General features: G+C 51.8%; 1 protein-coding gene across 2 annotated transcripts in view; it reads left to right on the top strand.

Moving 5' to 3' along the window:
• CD82 (CD82 molecule) overlaps nucleotides 1-14,854 on the top strand; it is a 38,014-nt gene that overhangs the window by 317 nt on the left and 22,843 nt on the right. The window contains exon 1 of one of the 2 annotated variants that reach the window (XM_026035120.1): nucleotides 12,647-12,667. The exons of the other annotated variant lie outside the window; for it this stretch is intronic. The gene's annotated coding sequence lies outside the window, so the exon portion shown is untranslated. Of the gene's footprint in view, nucleotides 1-12,646; nucleotides 12,668-14,854 lie in introns of those variants that run through there. 2 annotated transcript variants of the gene reach the window in all.

Raw genomic sequence — 14,854 nt, 5'->3', positions numbered from 1 at the left:
TGCCGCGGGTGCCCGCTGCGCCCGGGGTTTGGGGCAGCGAGGGGGGCCCTGCCGCGGGTGCCCGCTGCGCCCGGGGTTTGGGGCAGCGAGGGGGGTCCCTGCTGTGCTTGCAGCTCATGCCCATGTGCTGGGGTCAGTGCATCTTAGGCCAGCATGCAGGCTGCAAAGCGGCCGTGTTGGCTGTGCCAGGCTCCGCTGTGCGGGATGAGCCCTGCCGAGCAGGCTGCTAGTTGTGTAACAGGGCTCTATAGAAGCGGTTTAGGTGGCACGGATGTGCCTTGGTCGTGTCCCGCTGAGCTGGGTGATGCCACTGCGTTCAGTGGGGTTTTGCGTTCATTCATTTCCAAGACTYGTTTTAGATGTATCTATAGAGATCTTGATCCCATTATGACTAGAAAAATCTGGTGATGACACAAACCTAGTGCTGGTGCAGGCTGCTGTGTTGTTTTATGTTTGATACCAGTGAGGAGGAGAATTTGAGCATTTCAGCAGCTCGACCTTGCCTGTGAACTGCTGTGTGGCCTGCCTGTCAACAAGCCCGTTAATGCGGGGATAAGGGTTTGCTACAACCCAGATACGCCACGTCTGCGCCGCAGCCTGCGCGCGCTCCGGGTGCTTCCAATGTGGAGTGGAGCTGTTGCTTCGGGGGAGGCGGGGGGAAAAAGTCCTGGAACATAAACATTGGCTTCAGTATGCTCATAAACTAGAGTAGCTCGTTCAGGGTGACGTGTTGCCGTGTCCTGGACCGGCTCTGACATTTCCATCCTGCTCGTGAGGGAAGCTAACTRCCCGCCCATAGGGCGTGAGGGACTGGGCACCTTCCTGAAGTGCTCTCGGAGGCAGCGTTTGGGGCAGAAGAGCAGTTATCTGAGCTGTAGGTGCTGCTGGCTGTGATGGAGGCTTTCTGGGACATAAACCACTAGTTGAGTTTTTGTAGGCCCATGAGGCTCAATGTGAGAATGTGAGACTAGAGAATGCTGCCTTCAAACCTGGGGTTCGTGATGCTTCGTTTTCCTTTACATCTCTTCTTCGTTCTCAAGCACTTGGTGCTTGGAAAGATGTGTCTTTCCAAACCCTGAGGCTCCAGCCTGGTGCTGCGGGGGTGACAGTGCGATCCCTGCTCCCTAGCTGGGGACTCCATGGCAGAAATGTGTGTCTGGTCCTGCAGTCTGGCACCTCTTGGTGAACACAGGGCCCTGTTGCAGAGTCACTGGCCTCATGGCCAAGGGAGAGGCAGCTGGTGCGAAGGGCTTTCCCCAAAGTAGGCTGCCATATGGTGGTGTGAACACAAACATATGCTGGGCGAGCAGTGAAAATGACAAGTTACTTGGGTCTTGCTTAGTGCTTTGTAAGCACAAAGTGGGAGGAAATGTTGGTATCTGAGTTGGTGACTTAAATGCCAAGGCATGTGGCAGTGTTGTGAGGCTGCCATCACTGGCCCTGTTTGTGGTTGTTGCAGTGGGGTAGCTTCCATGTCCCTGAATGTTTCTGGCTCTTCAGAGTGAGAATTTCTACACCTACAGTTAAACTTTTTTAAATAATTGCTCATGTTGGTCTGCCCCACCTGTGAAGAGCACCTTTGCCAATTGCTCTGCCAGCCAAGATGCAAGTTTGGCTCAAAGAAGTCAACAGCTCTTCCTCATTTCTATCTTTAACATCMGTTTCCTAGCAGGATCTTGCTCCCAAAGCAGTTTTGCTGGGCCTGACCCAGCTCCTTGTGGTGTTCCCCGGCTCCTGCGAATGCCATGTGCATGGATGGGATGTGCTGGCCCTGGGGCTGGGAGGAAAGCCTCTGCCCTGCATCCCAGCATGGGTCAAGTCCTGCAGGGTTCACTCAGCTTGTTACCTGTGTGTGACTGAAATAGAGGCAGGCTGGGTGCTTGGAGAAAGCTTTCCCCTCAGGCAGCCTCTATCCTGCAGCACAGAAGTTCCTCCCTTAAGAGGATTTAGCAGCTTTAATGATGCAGCTCATCTGGACTCACTTCATTCCTGTTATTGTCTCTATTTCAGTTCCCAGGGGACAGACAGGTGTAATGTGACCCACAGCCATTAGCACTGCCTCCATCTCCTTCTGGAGTCCTCACATATAAAAAGGGAGGAGAAGCTGCGTTGTCCACTGCAGCTCTCTTGCACTGACATGTCTGAGGTATGCAGAGCTGGAGCCTTCCACAGGGAAATAATTGGACACACAGAGAACAGGCTGAGAGAGTCACTGGAACCCTCTTCAGGAACTGCCTRATGAGCCACAGCCGTTATCTAACAGCCTCCACCTCTGCCTGCTGCAGGTGTGCTCTCAAAGAGAACTAGATGAGGCAAAGGCTGCACATTGCAGGCTGGCTCTTGCCTGTGCATTAATTTCATGTGACGCCAACACCAGTGATCCCTTGGTGGCCCATTGATCGCAGCGGAGCCCGTTTGCTGGGCTCTGAGCCCTGTTTAAAGCTCCGAGGGCTGTCACGGCTTGGAGGTGCCGAGGTAGCTAGAGCTGCCTCCAGCCTCAGCAGGGTGATAAGCAGAGTGCAGGGCACTGCATACTGGAGATAGCCTCAGTTGCATGCACTGACACGTGGAGTTAACGAATTTCCTGGGAAAAAAGATGAGGCATGATTGTGGGCAGCCCTTACAAAGGAACTATTGCTAAATGATGGCAGAAAGAGAAGAAACATCAGCYTGTCAAGATGGGAGCTGAGCTTGGGGAATGCTGGGGGGCAGCCTGTCTTGGTGGCAAAGCCTGTGTCCTCTCTGCTGTGGCAGAGCTGGAGAAACCCAGCTGCTCAGGGCAGCCTGTGTTTTCCCTCAGGCATGAGGGCTTGGTGGGAGGAGGGAGGCAATGCAGCCAAAGACAGGATTTCTCCCGTGAAGAGAGGCACAACCAGCTGGCTGCTTGGCTGTTCCATCTCTTCTCCSGTTCTGATGGAGATTGAGAACTGGGACAGCAGCAATGAAAAGCAAGTCAGATGGAAGGGCACTACATGTGTTTAATTTGAGATCCACCAAAGCGCCACAAAGGCAAATGCYCCCTCTCTCGGGAGCCCTGCTGCAGGGAAGGGCCTGCTCTCACCTACTATCAGGGTGTTGTAAATAGCAAATACCGCTGGCCCTTTGCCTCGGGGCGCTGCCGGTTTTGTTTTGGTTTCCTTGCAGCACACAGCCTTTTGCAAACAGGTGCGTGAGGCTTCTGAAAAACTGCTGTCGACTGTAAGCAGATCGCTGAGCTCTTCCTATATAATGATAATCTCATCTCTGTGTATCGGAGGAATGCTGATCTAGAAAGAGCTGCATATGCCAGGAAATCCAGCAGCCCAGAGACTTGAAGTTACATAACACAGAATTCCCCTTGTAGGTAAAAATAATCCCAGTTAAGGTGGAAAAGTCTCATACACAAGCAAAGACAGGCAGAAGGCTTCAGAGATGTGATTGTGCATGTTGGACTATGCTGTGCTTCTCACAGCTGGGATATGCTCTAATTGGTCCCTTCTGCTGCTGATTCCTGGTAGTTGCTCTGGTGGCAGCTTGGGAAGAGGGGGAGAAGAACGAGCCCAGAGATTTGCATACCTGGGCAGTAACTTTCTGTAAAGTGGTTTTACCTGTTGACTGGCAACAAAGGAGCGTCTTTCCCAGGATTGCCCAAGAGAAGGGGCTGTGGTTGCCTGTGGCTGTCCCTTCCAACAGCTCTGTGCTTGGGCTGCTGCCTCTGCTCATAGTGAGTCCCTGTGTCCTACCTGGGGGGTGGGTGGGTCTTKTGAAGAGCTTGATGCCCTGTGCTCTCCTCTGTATGGATGGAGAGGCTTGGTGCGAAGGAGTGTCTTGTCTTAAAATTAACTTATTGCAAGACCTTAATTTGTTTTGGGCTGGGTTACCGGAGCAACACTTGTCTGAGAACTATCTTTTTTTTTTTCCTGCCGTGAGGAATTCAAAGTGTGTCTCAGTCTATGCTGTGTTGGTGCCAGAGTCCAGAAGTTGCAYGAAGCAGATGTTGAAGTGACATTCTGGCCCTTTCAAGTGCTCCAAGGGCTGCTGCTTTTATGCCATAATGTGAGAACACATGGATCCTAAGTACCCAGAGCCAGGATATCTCCTATGATGGATGGTTAGCAATTTGCTCGAGTCGGTTGTGAAATCCAAATTCATTAGAAAAGCTTCTGTTGCACAAAATGGCTGCATAGTGATGTACACATGAGCTGGGCTTTCCCAGGGAAGGGTCTGTACCTTTAATGGCATTTCAGTCTCTGGGTTGCTAGGTGCACCACTCTGRGAAGCAAAAGTATCCCTGCCGGGAAGGCTTTATTTCCTTATTTGATCCTTCTGATTTCTCCTTGGTCCTGCAACTGGTTTACTTAGCATTTCTTGTAATGGGAGGAACGTGCGTTGTGTGTGGACACAACTTAGAGGGGGTCTTTATTCTGTGGTGTGGATATCAAACATTGCTCTTGTACTAACATGCCTGGACTCCTGTGGGTATCATGTGAGCTACTGTGTTTATCCCATGCTGCTTGTAATCAACTAATCTGTAGCCTAATCTTTGTACAAAAGGATGTCACTCCGGCCGGTGTGCTGATAGGACACAATTTCAAATATTGCTATTATAATTGTGCATTGAATCTGAGGCTTGTTTCCTGCAGGGTGTGTGCTGCAATCAGAGCATCCCCTTGACCCCTCTGGCGCTGGTGCTGTGTCTGCAATGCTTGTCAGCTTAGACTGAAGTCACTGGGGATGAGTCAGTCCTGAGTGGCTTCMCTGAAACACCCCGAACTTCCCAGTGAGCTTGGGTTGTGTCACCTTTACCAAGAAAACTATTTTGTGCCCCTTGTTTCCATTTTTCTGTCTGCTGATACTAAGTTAGGCTTCTCTCGCTGTTAGCAGAGGCATAAATGCGATGCCTCATGCTGACTGAAAGCTGAGCAGGCTGCTGCCCTGCAGGTCAGCAGCGCTTAGTTTTCCCCCTCCTGTTGTCTTGAGTTTTGCAGCGATGCAGCAGAGCAGCTCTGCTCCCTGTTTCCCAGCATCTCTGCTAGGTGTTTGGAGAAGCAGGAGCTTTAAATTGAGGCAACAGTTCTAATGTATATCTCTCTTCCCCTCCCCTTCCCCCTTTAAAAAAGGCGAGTAAAAACCYAACAGCTCTGCTGAGCAGTTTACCTTTACGAAAAGACCAAGAGGTTGCTGTGCTCTTCATGTTCAGTTCCCTTCCCAAGGCAGGCTTTGCAATGAAACAGCAYGTGGAATAACTGAGGAGCCCCCCGGAGTTGTGCAGTAAATTTGTGCATGCCCTAAGGAAGCCCTTGTGATCCRTGAAGGTTCCTGCTCAGAGGCTCCCATGCCGGACAACCCCTACCGTGGTGGCCTGTGAGCGGTGTGGGTTGCGGGCAGCTCCTCCTCAGGCTCCTTGCCCCACCGGGCAGGGTCTGCTGGGTGCCTCCTGCYGCGACAGGACGCACCGGAGTGTGGGAATGCAAGGGAGGCTGTGCGGACACAATGGGAACCCCCAGGAACAATGGCTGCCTGGAGCCTGCCCTGCCRGAGCCTGGGAACGGGAGACCGCTGGAGAGGGGCCCAGTGGGGCAGGCCGGGCCCCTGCTGCCGTTCCCTAAGCAGCCGCTGCTCCCTTGTTCTCCCAGGAAGGGCCGCCATGGCATAGYGCAGCACGGAGCTGCCGGCCCTTGGCAGGCACCGTGAGGACCGTGCTCCTTCCTGCATCCCGCTTGCCAGCCGCTTCCCCACAGGAATAACCGCTATCCTACATGGAGGCGCCCTGTGCGTGGCTGCGGGGAGCGGGTGTCCGTGCTGCCTCCTGAGGGCCGCGCGCCGGGAGGGCTCCGCTGTGGATGGGCCCGGCACCCCCTGCGTGTCGGACCTGCCTTCGTCACCCGCTCCCCGGGCGCCGAGGTGGCAGTGCTGAGACTGCTGGGGCTCCGGTGAGTGAAATGCCGCTGCCAAAACAGTGCGCGAGTTCCCGTGTGGAAACGGCATCGCGCTGGCGGATGCCGCAGCAGAAGAGGCTACTTCAAGGAATGGCTGCTTCAAGGAGCAGAAAGCTGCTTCAGCATCCCAGGCCAAGCGCTCAAAGGATGCTTTGACGCAGCAGCGTTGCCTGTGGTTTTGGAGCCAGCTTGTTTGTGTGTTCATTCTGAATCCATGGAGTTGCTGCTGCTGAGCTGCCAGRGGAGAGGAGGCCAGACTGTTGCTGTCCTGGCAGTGCTTTAGATTTGACCTGATTTAAGAAGAAAAATCCCAAGTTCCTGTCTGTTTGGCCTTGGATAGGTAGGAAGCTTCTTTCCAGCGTGACTAGCGGGTGCCCTGGGTATGTGCGCTCTTCCAGAGCGTGTGTATCCAGGGGCCTGCGTAGCCAGGGCTGTTCTGTGGGAACCCGAGCAGCYGCCGCGCTCCCGGTGCGGAGCAGCGGCCTGGGCGGTGGGGAGCCTGTGTGAGGCCCGGCTCACATAGTGCCCCACGAGCTGGGCCAGGGTGCCCTGCGGGTGCTCGCTGCTGTGCCCTGTGTCCTGGGGGAGAGCCCCGTCCACCGGAGCTGCCGCTCCTTCCACGGCCTCCTGGGGTGCACGATTCYGTGGTCCAATGTAGTTCGCAGTGGCGATTTCCCTGTGTGTTTTACCCGCCCCCTTAGTGGAGCAGAAACCCACCGCTGTGTGGGCAGAGGGACAATCCCAGCTTAGCCTTAAAGTCCAACATGAAGTTTGGTGTGATTAAAAATTGAAGAATCATTGTGGAATAGGAAGGATCTCATTCAAGGAACAGGCAGTGGTGGGGAAAGGGAGCAACACAATGGGAGTCAGGCAAGTTCTCCCCAAACCTATCTGTATTGGAAAGAGAGARATTCTTAGCCTGAATCTTAATTTGGTGATCTTAACTGAGATGGGATAGTTCTGATATGGGAGCACTTATCTCTGTGGTGAGGCTTAGCTGATACTTGTAAATCACRTGGTGGTTCTGGATGTCGGTTCTTTCTTTTTGAAATAAAACTTTGAACTCTTCCATCCTGTTCTTCTAGTTGTGCTCTGCCAAATACTCTTCTGAAATATTTGTACTCCTAAATTTAGAAAAGGGCAGAAACACATTCAAGAAACTAGAAAAGGCCACCCAGCCTCCCTTGGTTCTGGTTCAGCTTAACCCATTTTCCAGACTGCTCTAAGTGGAACGCCATGTATAAATCTGGAGACTCTGAGGAGGCCCCTCCTYGTCTCAGAACAGACCCAGCTCTCAAAGCCTTGCTGTCTATGTTAACTGCCAAATTCCTGGGGAACTTAAGCCACATGTCTGTTCCTCTTGGCTTACAGCAGCCCTGTCCATAACCTATGTGCAGGGGTTGGAAGATGGATCAGTTTTCTTCAGATGGTGTTTGATGGTGGAGTCCTACCTGCAGGTGGTAGGTGTGTAATGTGAGTGAGGTTCTTGTGTTGCTCCAGTTAGGTCTGCTGGGTATGGCAGTGGTCAGTGGACCAGTGAAACACCTGTGTGCATTGCTGCCTTCCTCAGCTCCCAGGGCTGTCCTCACTAGAGCGAAACCGAAAGCCTTTGACCCTCCCTTCCAGCCATTGCTGTCAAGAGGCCCCCTTGTTTTCTAGCACTGTCTGCTGAGATCCCTTATTGTGGTATTGCACTCCATAAAATGTCTGTGTTAGAAACGAAGCAGCTTCACTGCAGCTTCTCTAACAACTCATGCTGTGTTACTCTTGCTCTTTATTGCTGTGCTCTTTATTGCTGTGAAATTCTTCTTTTCCCTTTTTTCTTCATGCAGGAAGGGCTTGGGGAGTGAGGTGATTTACCTGTAAAGGTGGGAGAAGATAGTTCTAGGCAATACTGAAGTAAGTCTTGGAGACTCTTCAGTTGCTGTCAGCACGGACTATTCCAGAATAAAGCATGGGATGGCCTCCGAGCTGTCTCTTCAGATTGATGATGGGTTTGGCTGTTGTACTGCCAATTATAAATACACAAAAGCGTGGTATCACATGGGGGACAATGTGGTTGCAGGGGAATATTTTTGGATAGAGGGCAGTGCCTCAAAACATGTTTATTCTAAAGTTTTTGTACCTCTGGGTTCTTCTCTACTTTGTAGAAAGAGGGACTACCTGAGACTAAAAACACCTTTTTTATGCTGAATCTCTCTTATCTGTGGAGTTCTCTCTCTCCATTCATGTAGTAGTTCTGAGCAGTACCCGTGGTCTGAAGTTCACTGTTGTGCAAGAGCTGTCCATGGCCAGCCTGTGATGACACTCATCCTGGAGCCTGCGGACCGAGCTCTGATGAAATGCAGTGCGTCATGTGGAACGTGGCCCTGGACGCGCTGACAGGCAGCGGTGCTTCTCCTGCAGAGACCCTGTCTGGCCATAACCTTTCACGGCTGTGATATCACTCTTGTGAATCGCTCTGTCCTACTGAGGTTGGAAACCCCTTGCTTAGCTGTACCTATCAGCTCCTAGCAAGCTGGTTTAGTTTGACTAGGGGAAATCCCCTACTCAGTTTCCTTCCTTGTCCATCCTGATATGAGTGTGTGGGAGAGACAGATTCCTTTATGCTAGTAAAGATGCACATAGTTCATAYGACACTAGAGGACTTCATCTCATTGGCTTCCTGGGTCAGATCAGGAGGTTCGAATTCCCAGTCCAAGCCTGCTTGGATGGAACAGGAGTCCTGTACTCCYGACTCTTTTGCATTGCTGCCAATACTTAGGGTTTTTATTCAGGTTGTAGCCAAAGGAACATGGTTATGGCAGAGATCTTGACTAAGATTATAGCTGCTTATCTACAGGCAGGCCTAGCAGTGCTGACATACTTGCTGGGAAACGAGTGATTCAGTGGCACGAGGAGCTGTGGGCAGGCAGACAGCTGGTGAGTGATGAGGGGGCTGCAATTGGCAAACGATGCACTTGGTGACAGCAGGATGCCCAAGATGGCAATAGTGAGGAACTGCTTTATATGGACAAAGCAGAAGTCACACCTCTTCATGGGGCACTCTATGCCGGGAGGACTGATGTGGATTCCTAGATGTGCTGAGTCTGCAGTGCACATCCCTTTCTGGTTGATCTGTGAGGCCAAGGTGTTAAAACCTAGGGCTCTTCAGATCAGTGCCTTACTGTCAGCAAAGGGTCTGCTACAATGCATGTGATGTGATATGAGTGGGCTAATACTCTTTAATGTTGGTCAATGTTGGTAAGTTGTTCACTGAGAACAACGTGCCAGAGGTCCCTCTGTGCTTGCTCTGTGGTGGCAAGTTGAAATCCYGTGGATAGGCCTTGGGGAAGAAGCTCTTGGGCAGGACCCTTGTGTGAGAAGCTCACTCCTCAGTGAGCTCCTAATGCCTGGCAATGTGTGGCATTAATGCTCTGCTTCATGGTCAACTGGCCCAGCAGAGACTCCAGCCCCAGAAGAACCAAGAACTGCTCTTTCATCCTAGGCTTTCCAGGATGGAGAATTAGTACTGTTTAGCTTCTAGCAGTCCTTGTGTCTAGTTGTCAAGTGAATGAGCTGTGTGAATGCCTGCTGTTGCTGAGAGCCAAGCCCAAATGCTCCATCCATGTATCTGGAGAAAAGGGTGCAGCCATAAGGTTAACAGGGTCAGGGTGGAGGTGTGGAAAGAAGTTTAGTTCGTGTTCAAGATGATGAACTGGGGAAAACCTCACTTGTAAAGTTACTCCTATTGGTCTGTTATTTCACTCTTGATAATTTCTGGAAAGAAAGGATTTGGGAAGATTCATTTCCCAGCTGAGGCAAATCCTGTAACTTCTTGGAAACAGGTTTCATGTGGGTGTTAGGTTTTAACACYCTCTAGTTATCTGCTCTAGCATTGCAGAAAATGAAAGTAACTGTGAAAAACAGTTTGCTTTRAAGGATGGCTCAACAACAGAAAGTTCTCAGGCCCTGGTGCTTTATGGGAGGAGGAGGCAGAAGACAAAAATACTGCGTGGTTCCTGCCACAGAGTCTGAGAATCTCTGTGACCTTCCCTGAGCTAGAGAGGCTTGTTTGGGGTTTCTGTCCAACCTGTAGAAGTGGCTGAACTGCACTCAGCTGCTCGGGCAGGGCAGAAGGGCTGCTGTGGGTCTCGGAAGGCCCCAAGCAAAGGGGCATTGGGGGAGATCTTGTGCAACTCCTCAGAGGATGACTCGGGCCAAGGGCCCTCCATTTCCTAGGAAGGGAGGCTGGGGATCCTCTTCCTGCAGGGGGGTATGTGGAGGCAGCTCTGTGCTGGCCCTGCACAACAGCCCCGGCCTCTGTCCCCTTGTCCCTGCTCCCTCCCTTTGAACACAGTAGGTGCTGGCACGAGGAGGACAGAGCTGGCAGAGGTCCCCATTGCCGAGGTTAAGTTCACAGCATTACTGCTCTGACTGAAAAACAAAGCCCAACTAGTCTCGGTTTGGAAGCTGTTAAACAGCCAGTGCAGTCAAGTGACAGAGTTGCCCAACCAGTTTTCTGTAATCAATGCATTTTTACTGCAGCATGTGCTGTTTTTAGTCAGTGTGGAAATCTTTCTGGACTTCACCTGCAGTGTTTACTTTGCAAATAACTTTCTAATATAGGATAATCAAAGAGATAAATCCACTCAGCTGTATTGTTTTTTTTTCCTTCTGCTTTATAATTTTARTAAGTTGTTGTTTTGGGGGGAGAGGGAATGGATGATGTCTGGCATAGTTATTGCTGTGTGCTTTTTCTTTTCATTTTCCTCTTTCCCCTGGCAGATGTATTAGTTTTACTGTATGGAAAAAAAATGCTTAAATTGGGGAAATAGTCCTGCAAATAGACTGTCATGCTGTGCATGCATGAGTGTAAGGACTGAAAATAGCCAAGAACGTTCTCAATTTCTCAATTGTAGGAACTGACCTGCTTAAATATTGGCTTTAGAGTTGAAGTGTGAAATCCAGATGTTCTTAAAATCAGATTGCATCCTTTACAAATACAGAGTGACGATGGGTGCTTCTAAACACATCTCTGATGCCAAAGCGTGAGTTGGTTTTTATACCACTGGTTTAGGTTTATAAATATCTAATCGCTTCCTCTCGAGCATTGGTGACGCATCTCTAAAATAGTTCCCACCACCCCCTAAACTGACAACATCTGCTGCTTAGCTGTAAAACGTGCGGCAGAACCTCTGCAACCCTAGACAGTTCCCCAGGTGCTTTCTAACCGGCCTCTCAACTGGAGGAGGCTGTTGCTTGTCAGACCACTAACATAACAGCGTCTTAAGTGCAAGTGTCTGACAGCAAAGCTCTGCCTTATCAGGTGCGCTAGGAGCAGATCTGCCTCTGCAGTTTGTTTCCGCAGCGTTCCTGCAGCGCTCGTAGTGGCGTGTTTTGCTTTAGCTCAKGCCTCTTGCCACAGGGATGGCCAGCTCCGTGCCATAGGGATGGTTGTCCCCGTGCTGTCCCTGTGCGCTCCGCGGGCTCTTCAGCTTGCCTGTGCTTCACAGCCCTGTCCTTGGGCCTGGCTCATCTCGCTGGTCGCAGTCCCTGCTTTGTTGACAGCTGAGCGCTGTGCAGCGGTTCGCAGGCTGATGCGGCGGTCCCTGCTATCTCCTGACTTTGCCCTTTGTGGTGTGCTTAGCCCTGAGCACAATCTCTTCTAGTTAGAAGGCAGAGACTTCTACTTAAGATAAGAAGCAATTATCTCTTGAGTAGATGGTGTAAGAGACAAGCTTTGTTCAGCGTGAACTTTTTTCCTTGCTCCTGCTTTCCAAACTTGTGCTATGGGGACAGAAATAGAGTTTTTTGCTTGCCTTGATACTTTCCTCTAGAAATTTTTCTTGGAAAAGAAACTGTAGCTGTCAGTGTGTAGCTATATGTCTTCATCTGCCTCCACAACAGTGGCTTTAATCAGGATTCTTTTCTCAACTAGCAGCCCTAATTTCCACCTCATATCCTGCTATCAGTATGAACTCAAAGGGATGCTGTTGGGAAAATCTCYATCTTAAACATGATTGTGATTCTGTTTTCAGGGCTGTGATACAGCTGGTATCATCTCAGTGGAGTTTAAAGAAATTCAGTGAATTCAGACCTACATTTTTCCAGGCTCCACAGTTACTTGGTCGCCAGAGACCAGWCGCACCTCCTGGGTGCGTGAAGAGTTGGGGCAGTTGAATGCTAATGTGGACAAGAGGAGCTCCCACAGATATCTTTGCATGTTAACAGGACAGTAACTTGGCTCTTCCCTGCCCTTAGGGCAGTGCTGCACTTTGTTTACAAGGACTTAGCCGCTTTGCTGTTATTCATTAACAGGTGCTGTTGAACTGCTGGGTGAAGCTGTTGCTGCTTATCCCTGATGGCCGGGAGTGCCACATAACTCATCCTGTGTGGGGGTGGAGAGGCATTCCCTGTCTCTCCCAGGGCTTTGGGAGGTAAAGGAYTTGAAATCCCATGGAAGTTGGGCTGTGTTTAGGCCATCTGCCATTAAAAATAGTGGCMTTCTGAGCTGCCTCTTGAGCTGTTCTTGCGTGCAGGTGCCAGGCTTGGAGCTGGCTGTAGGAATGACTGTTTAGTGATTTCTAATCCTCAGCTGGCTTCTGTGTGTCTCTAGCCTGGAACAGCTGCCTGTGGTTCTGATCTCTGTGTTGGAGACTGAGCTGTGCAGCTGCCTCTGCCAGCTCTGGAGGAGGACGCAAGTTCCTTAAAAGAGTAACTGCTCTGGCCTTAGTATTGGCATTGACTTTACACAAATTAACATGCAGGTAAGGAAACTTATGGAAGCAGCAGCTTTCTGATCTTCTGGTTTGCCAAATGTTCCCTGGATAGAACCAGTTCTGTGACCAGAGAATCCCCTGCAGATGGGACAGCTTCTTCCAGGCTATGTATATGCGCTCAAATGTGCCCCCTCTCCTGCTTGATGCACTGTGGTTGGAGCTGACCTTCAGGGCTCACTGCTCATGCGTGTTTGTTCGCTCTCTTGGAGAGTTCAGAGGACCTTTGTGCTTGCTGTGAACCACAGTGTGGTGGCTGCTTCCACAAACTGATCTCCTGGTTTGTGTGAAGGGTGCTCCAGCTCGTCGTCTCCTTTGCCACTCTTGTAACTGAGCCCCTTATTTGCACGGTGCAGCAACCGGGCAGTTTGGGTGCGCTGCCTGTCAGAGCTGATCAGGAGGAATCCTGCACTGCAAGAGCTAGGCTGGTGCTGCACATGAAGGCTGAACGTCTACGAGCGGAGCTGCAGGCCCGGAGCCCAGTGCCATAAATGTCACTTCAGTGAGAAGTGCCTGCTGGGKGGGAGCAGTGCAGCATCCGTGTCAAGAGAGCAGAATTACAATTAAAAATTAACTCTGCCTCCCAGCCCCCTGATGTGGCYGTAACATCTGTGCACGGGCTCCTCCTCGCGTGTCGGGGTCGGTCACAGCTCCTGGTGCCACTGGCCATGAGGAGAAGTGTTCAGGTTTCCTGGTCTCACCGGCCACGGTCACCCCGTGCAGGAAGGGGCTTGAGGTATCGCAGGCTCCTGTTACAACAATAAATGAATCCCTGAGCTGTGACAAGGCTCTTCTGCTGTCACTAACAAAGCAGGCYTCTGTTTGCCTCTCCTCAGCCACGTGTGTCCTGGATCTTGTGCTCCACATACTGGTTTTGCTGCCTTCCCTTTTGCTGGGAGAAGGACGAGCCTGAAAGCTGGAGGTGGTGAAGGGGGCAGTGGGTTGTCCCTTGGTGCCTCCTTTGCCTGTGGAGACCTGAGCATTGATCCTCCCCCTGGGGAACCCCAAGGCCCTGGTGCAGTTAATGCCTTCCTGGGATTAGCTCTCACTGCAGGTTTAAGGGCTGAAGCCAGGCTAAGACACAGGATTAAATTGTGCAGAAGCAGACTGGGTTGTTTGACAACCAAGTTCTAAGAGCAGCAGTGCTACAAAGAGATGCAGAAATGATCCCTCATCCTTTTGAAGGATGGGCAGTGAGGGGCTAGGAGAAATGCTACATATGCAGAAGTACAGTTGCTCATCAACTCCCCTGGAGAATGGAGTTGAAAATTAGAGGCACACGGGCAGAAATGTTGAAAAGAAAGGGTGGGACAGCTTAGTTAAGCAAAAATTCAAATGGTTGAAGTAGTTGGGGTGGAGAAGAAAGGGAGGAAGCCAAGAACAGTGGCAGACACCGGTGAAGTGAGAGCTGGAGAGCCCGTGTGCCCGGTGTTTGCTGGCATTGCTGCAGGGTGTTAAGGCTCAGAGCTTGGCTGGCTTTGAAGGAGAGCGTTCAGCTCAGGCTGCCACGGACACGGCCAGCAGCGCCCAACAAGACTCCAGGGTTTAACCGGGCGCTTAACTGCTTGGGGCCGGAGCGCGAGCTGTGCAGGGCGAGCGTGTGGGTCGCTCTGCTCTGAGGCGGCTGTCGAGCTTGTCGAAGGAACTGCTGAAGTTGCATGGGCCACAGATGCGAGTGGTTGCGGTGACTCTTAGCCCCGCTGCTTCCCAGCCCGGCCCTTCCCGCGCTTTGCCCAGCGGCTGCCTGGGTGCCGCAGTGGGGCTGGGCCCCGCGCTGAGCTGCACGGGCAGCGCTGCCTTCAGCCCCGCGGGGCGGCCTGCAAACAGCTGCTTGGAAGCCTGGTTAGTTACAACAGCGCTTGCACCCTGGTTGAGCTCCAGAATTAACCTAAATATTTAATAGGATTAAGCGAAAGCCTTTGACCGAAACAAAGGCGGCGCTGGGCTCCTTCCGAGCGGCGCTTGACCCGCTCTGGCTGGCGGCGGGAAGCCCCCAACTTGCTGCCTGCGAGGGCTGGCTCTGTGTCGGCTGCACGGGCCCGTCGGGCTCTCCCAGCCCTCCTGGGGATGCCCAGGTGCCTGGTCGGTGGGAAACAGGCAGCTTCTGAGGGCAAGTCCTGAGGAACTCGGGCCTTCCACCACCTCTGCGGGAAGCACGGTGGGCATGAGGAGGAGGAA

The sequence above is a fragment of the Nothoprocta perdicaria genome, unplaced genomic scaffold, assembly GCF_003342845.1.
Source record: "Nothoprocta perdicaria isolate Ctin4 unplaced genomic scaffold, notPer1 scaffold_156, whole genome shotgun sequence".
NCBI classification, from domain to species: Eukaryota; Metazoa; Chordata; class Aves; order Tinamiformes; family Tinamidae; genus Nothoprocta; species Nothoprocta perdicaria.
This window is presented reverse-complemented; position numbering and strand designations above follow the sequence as displayed.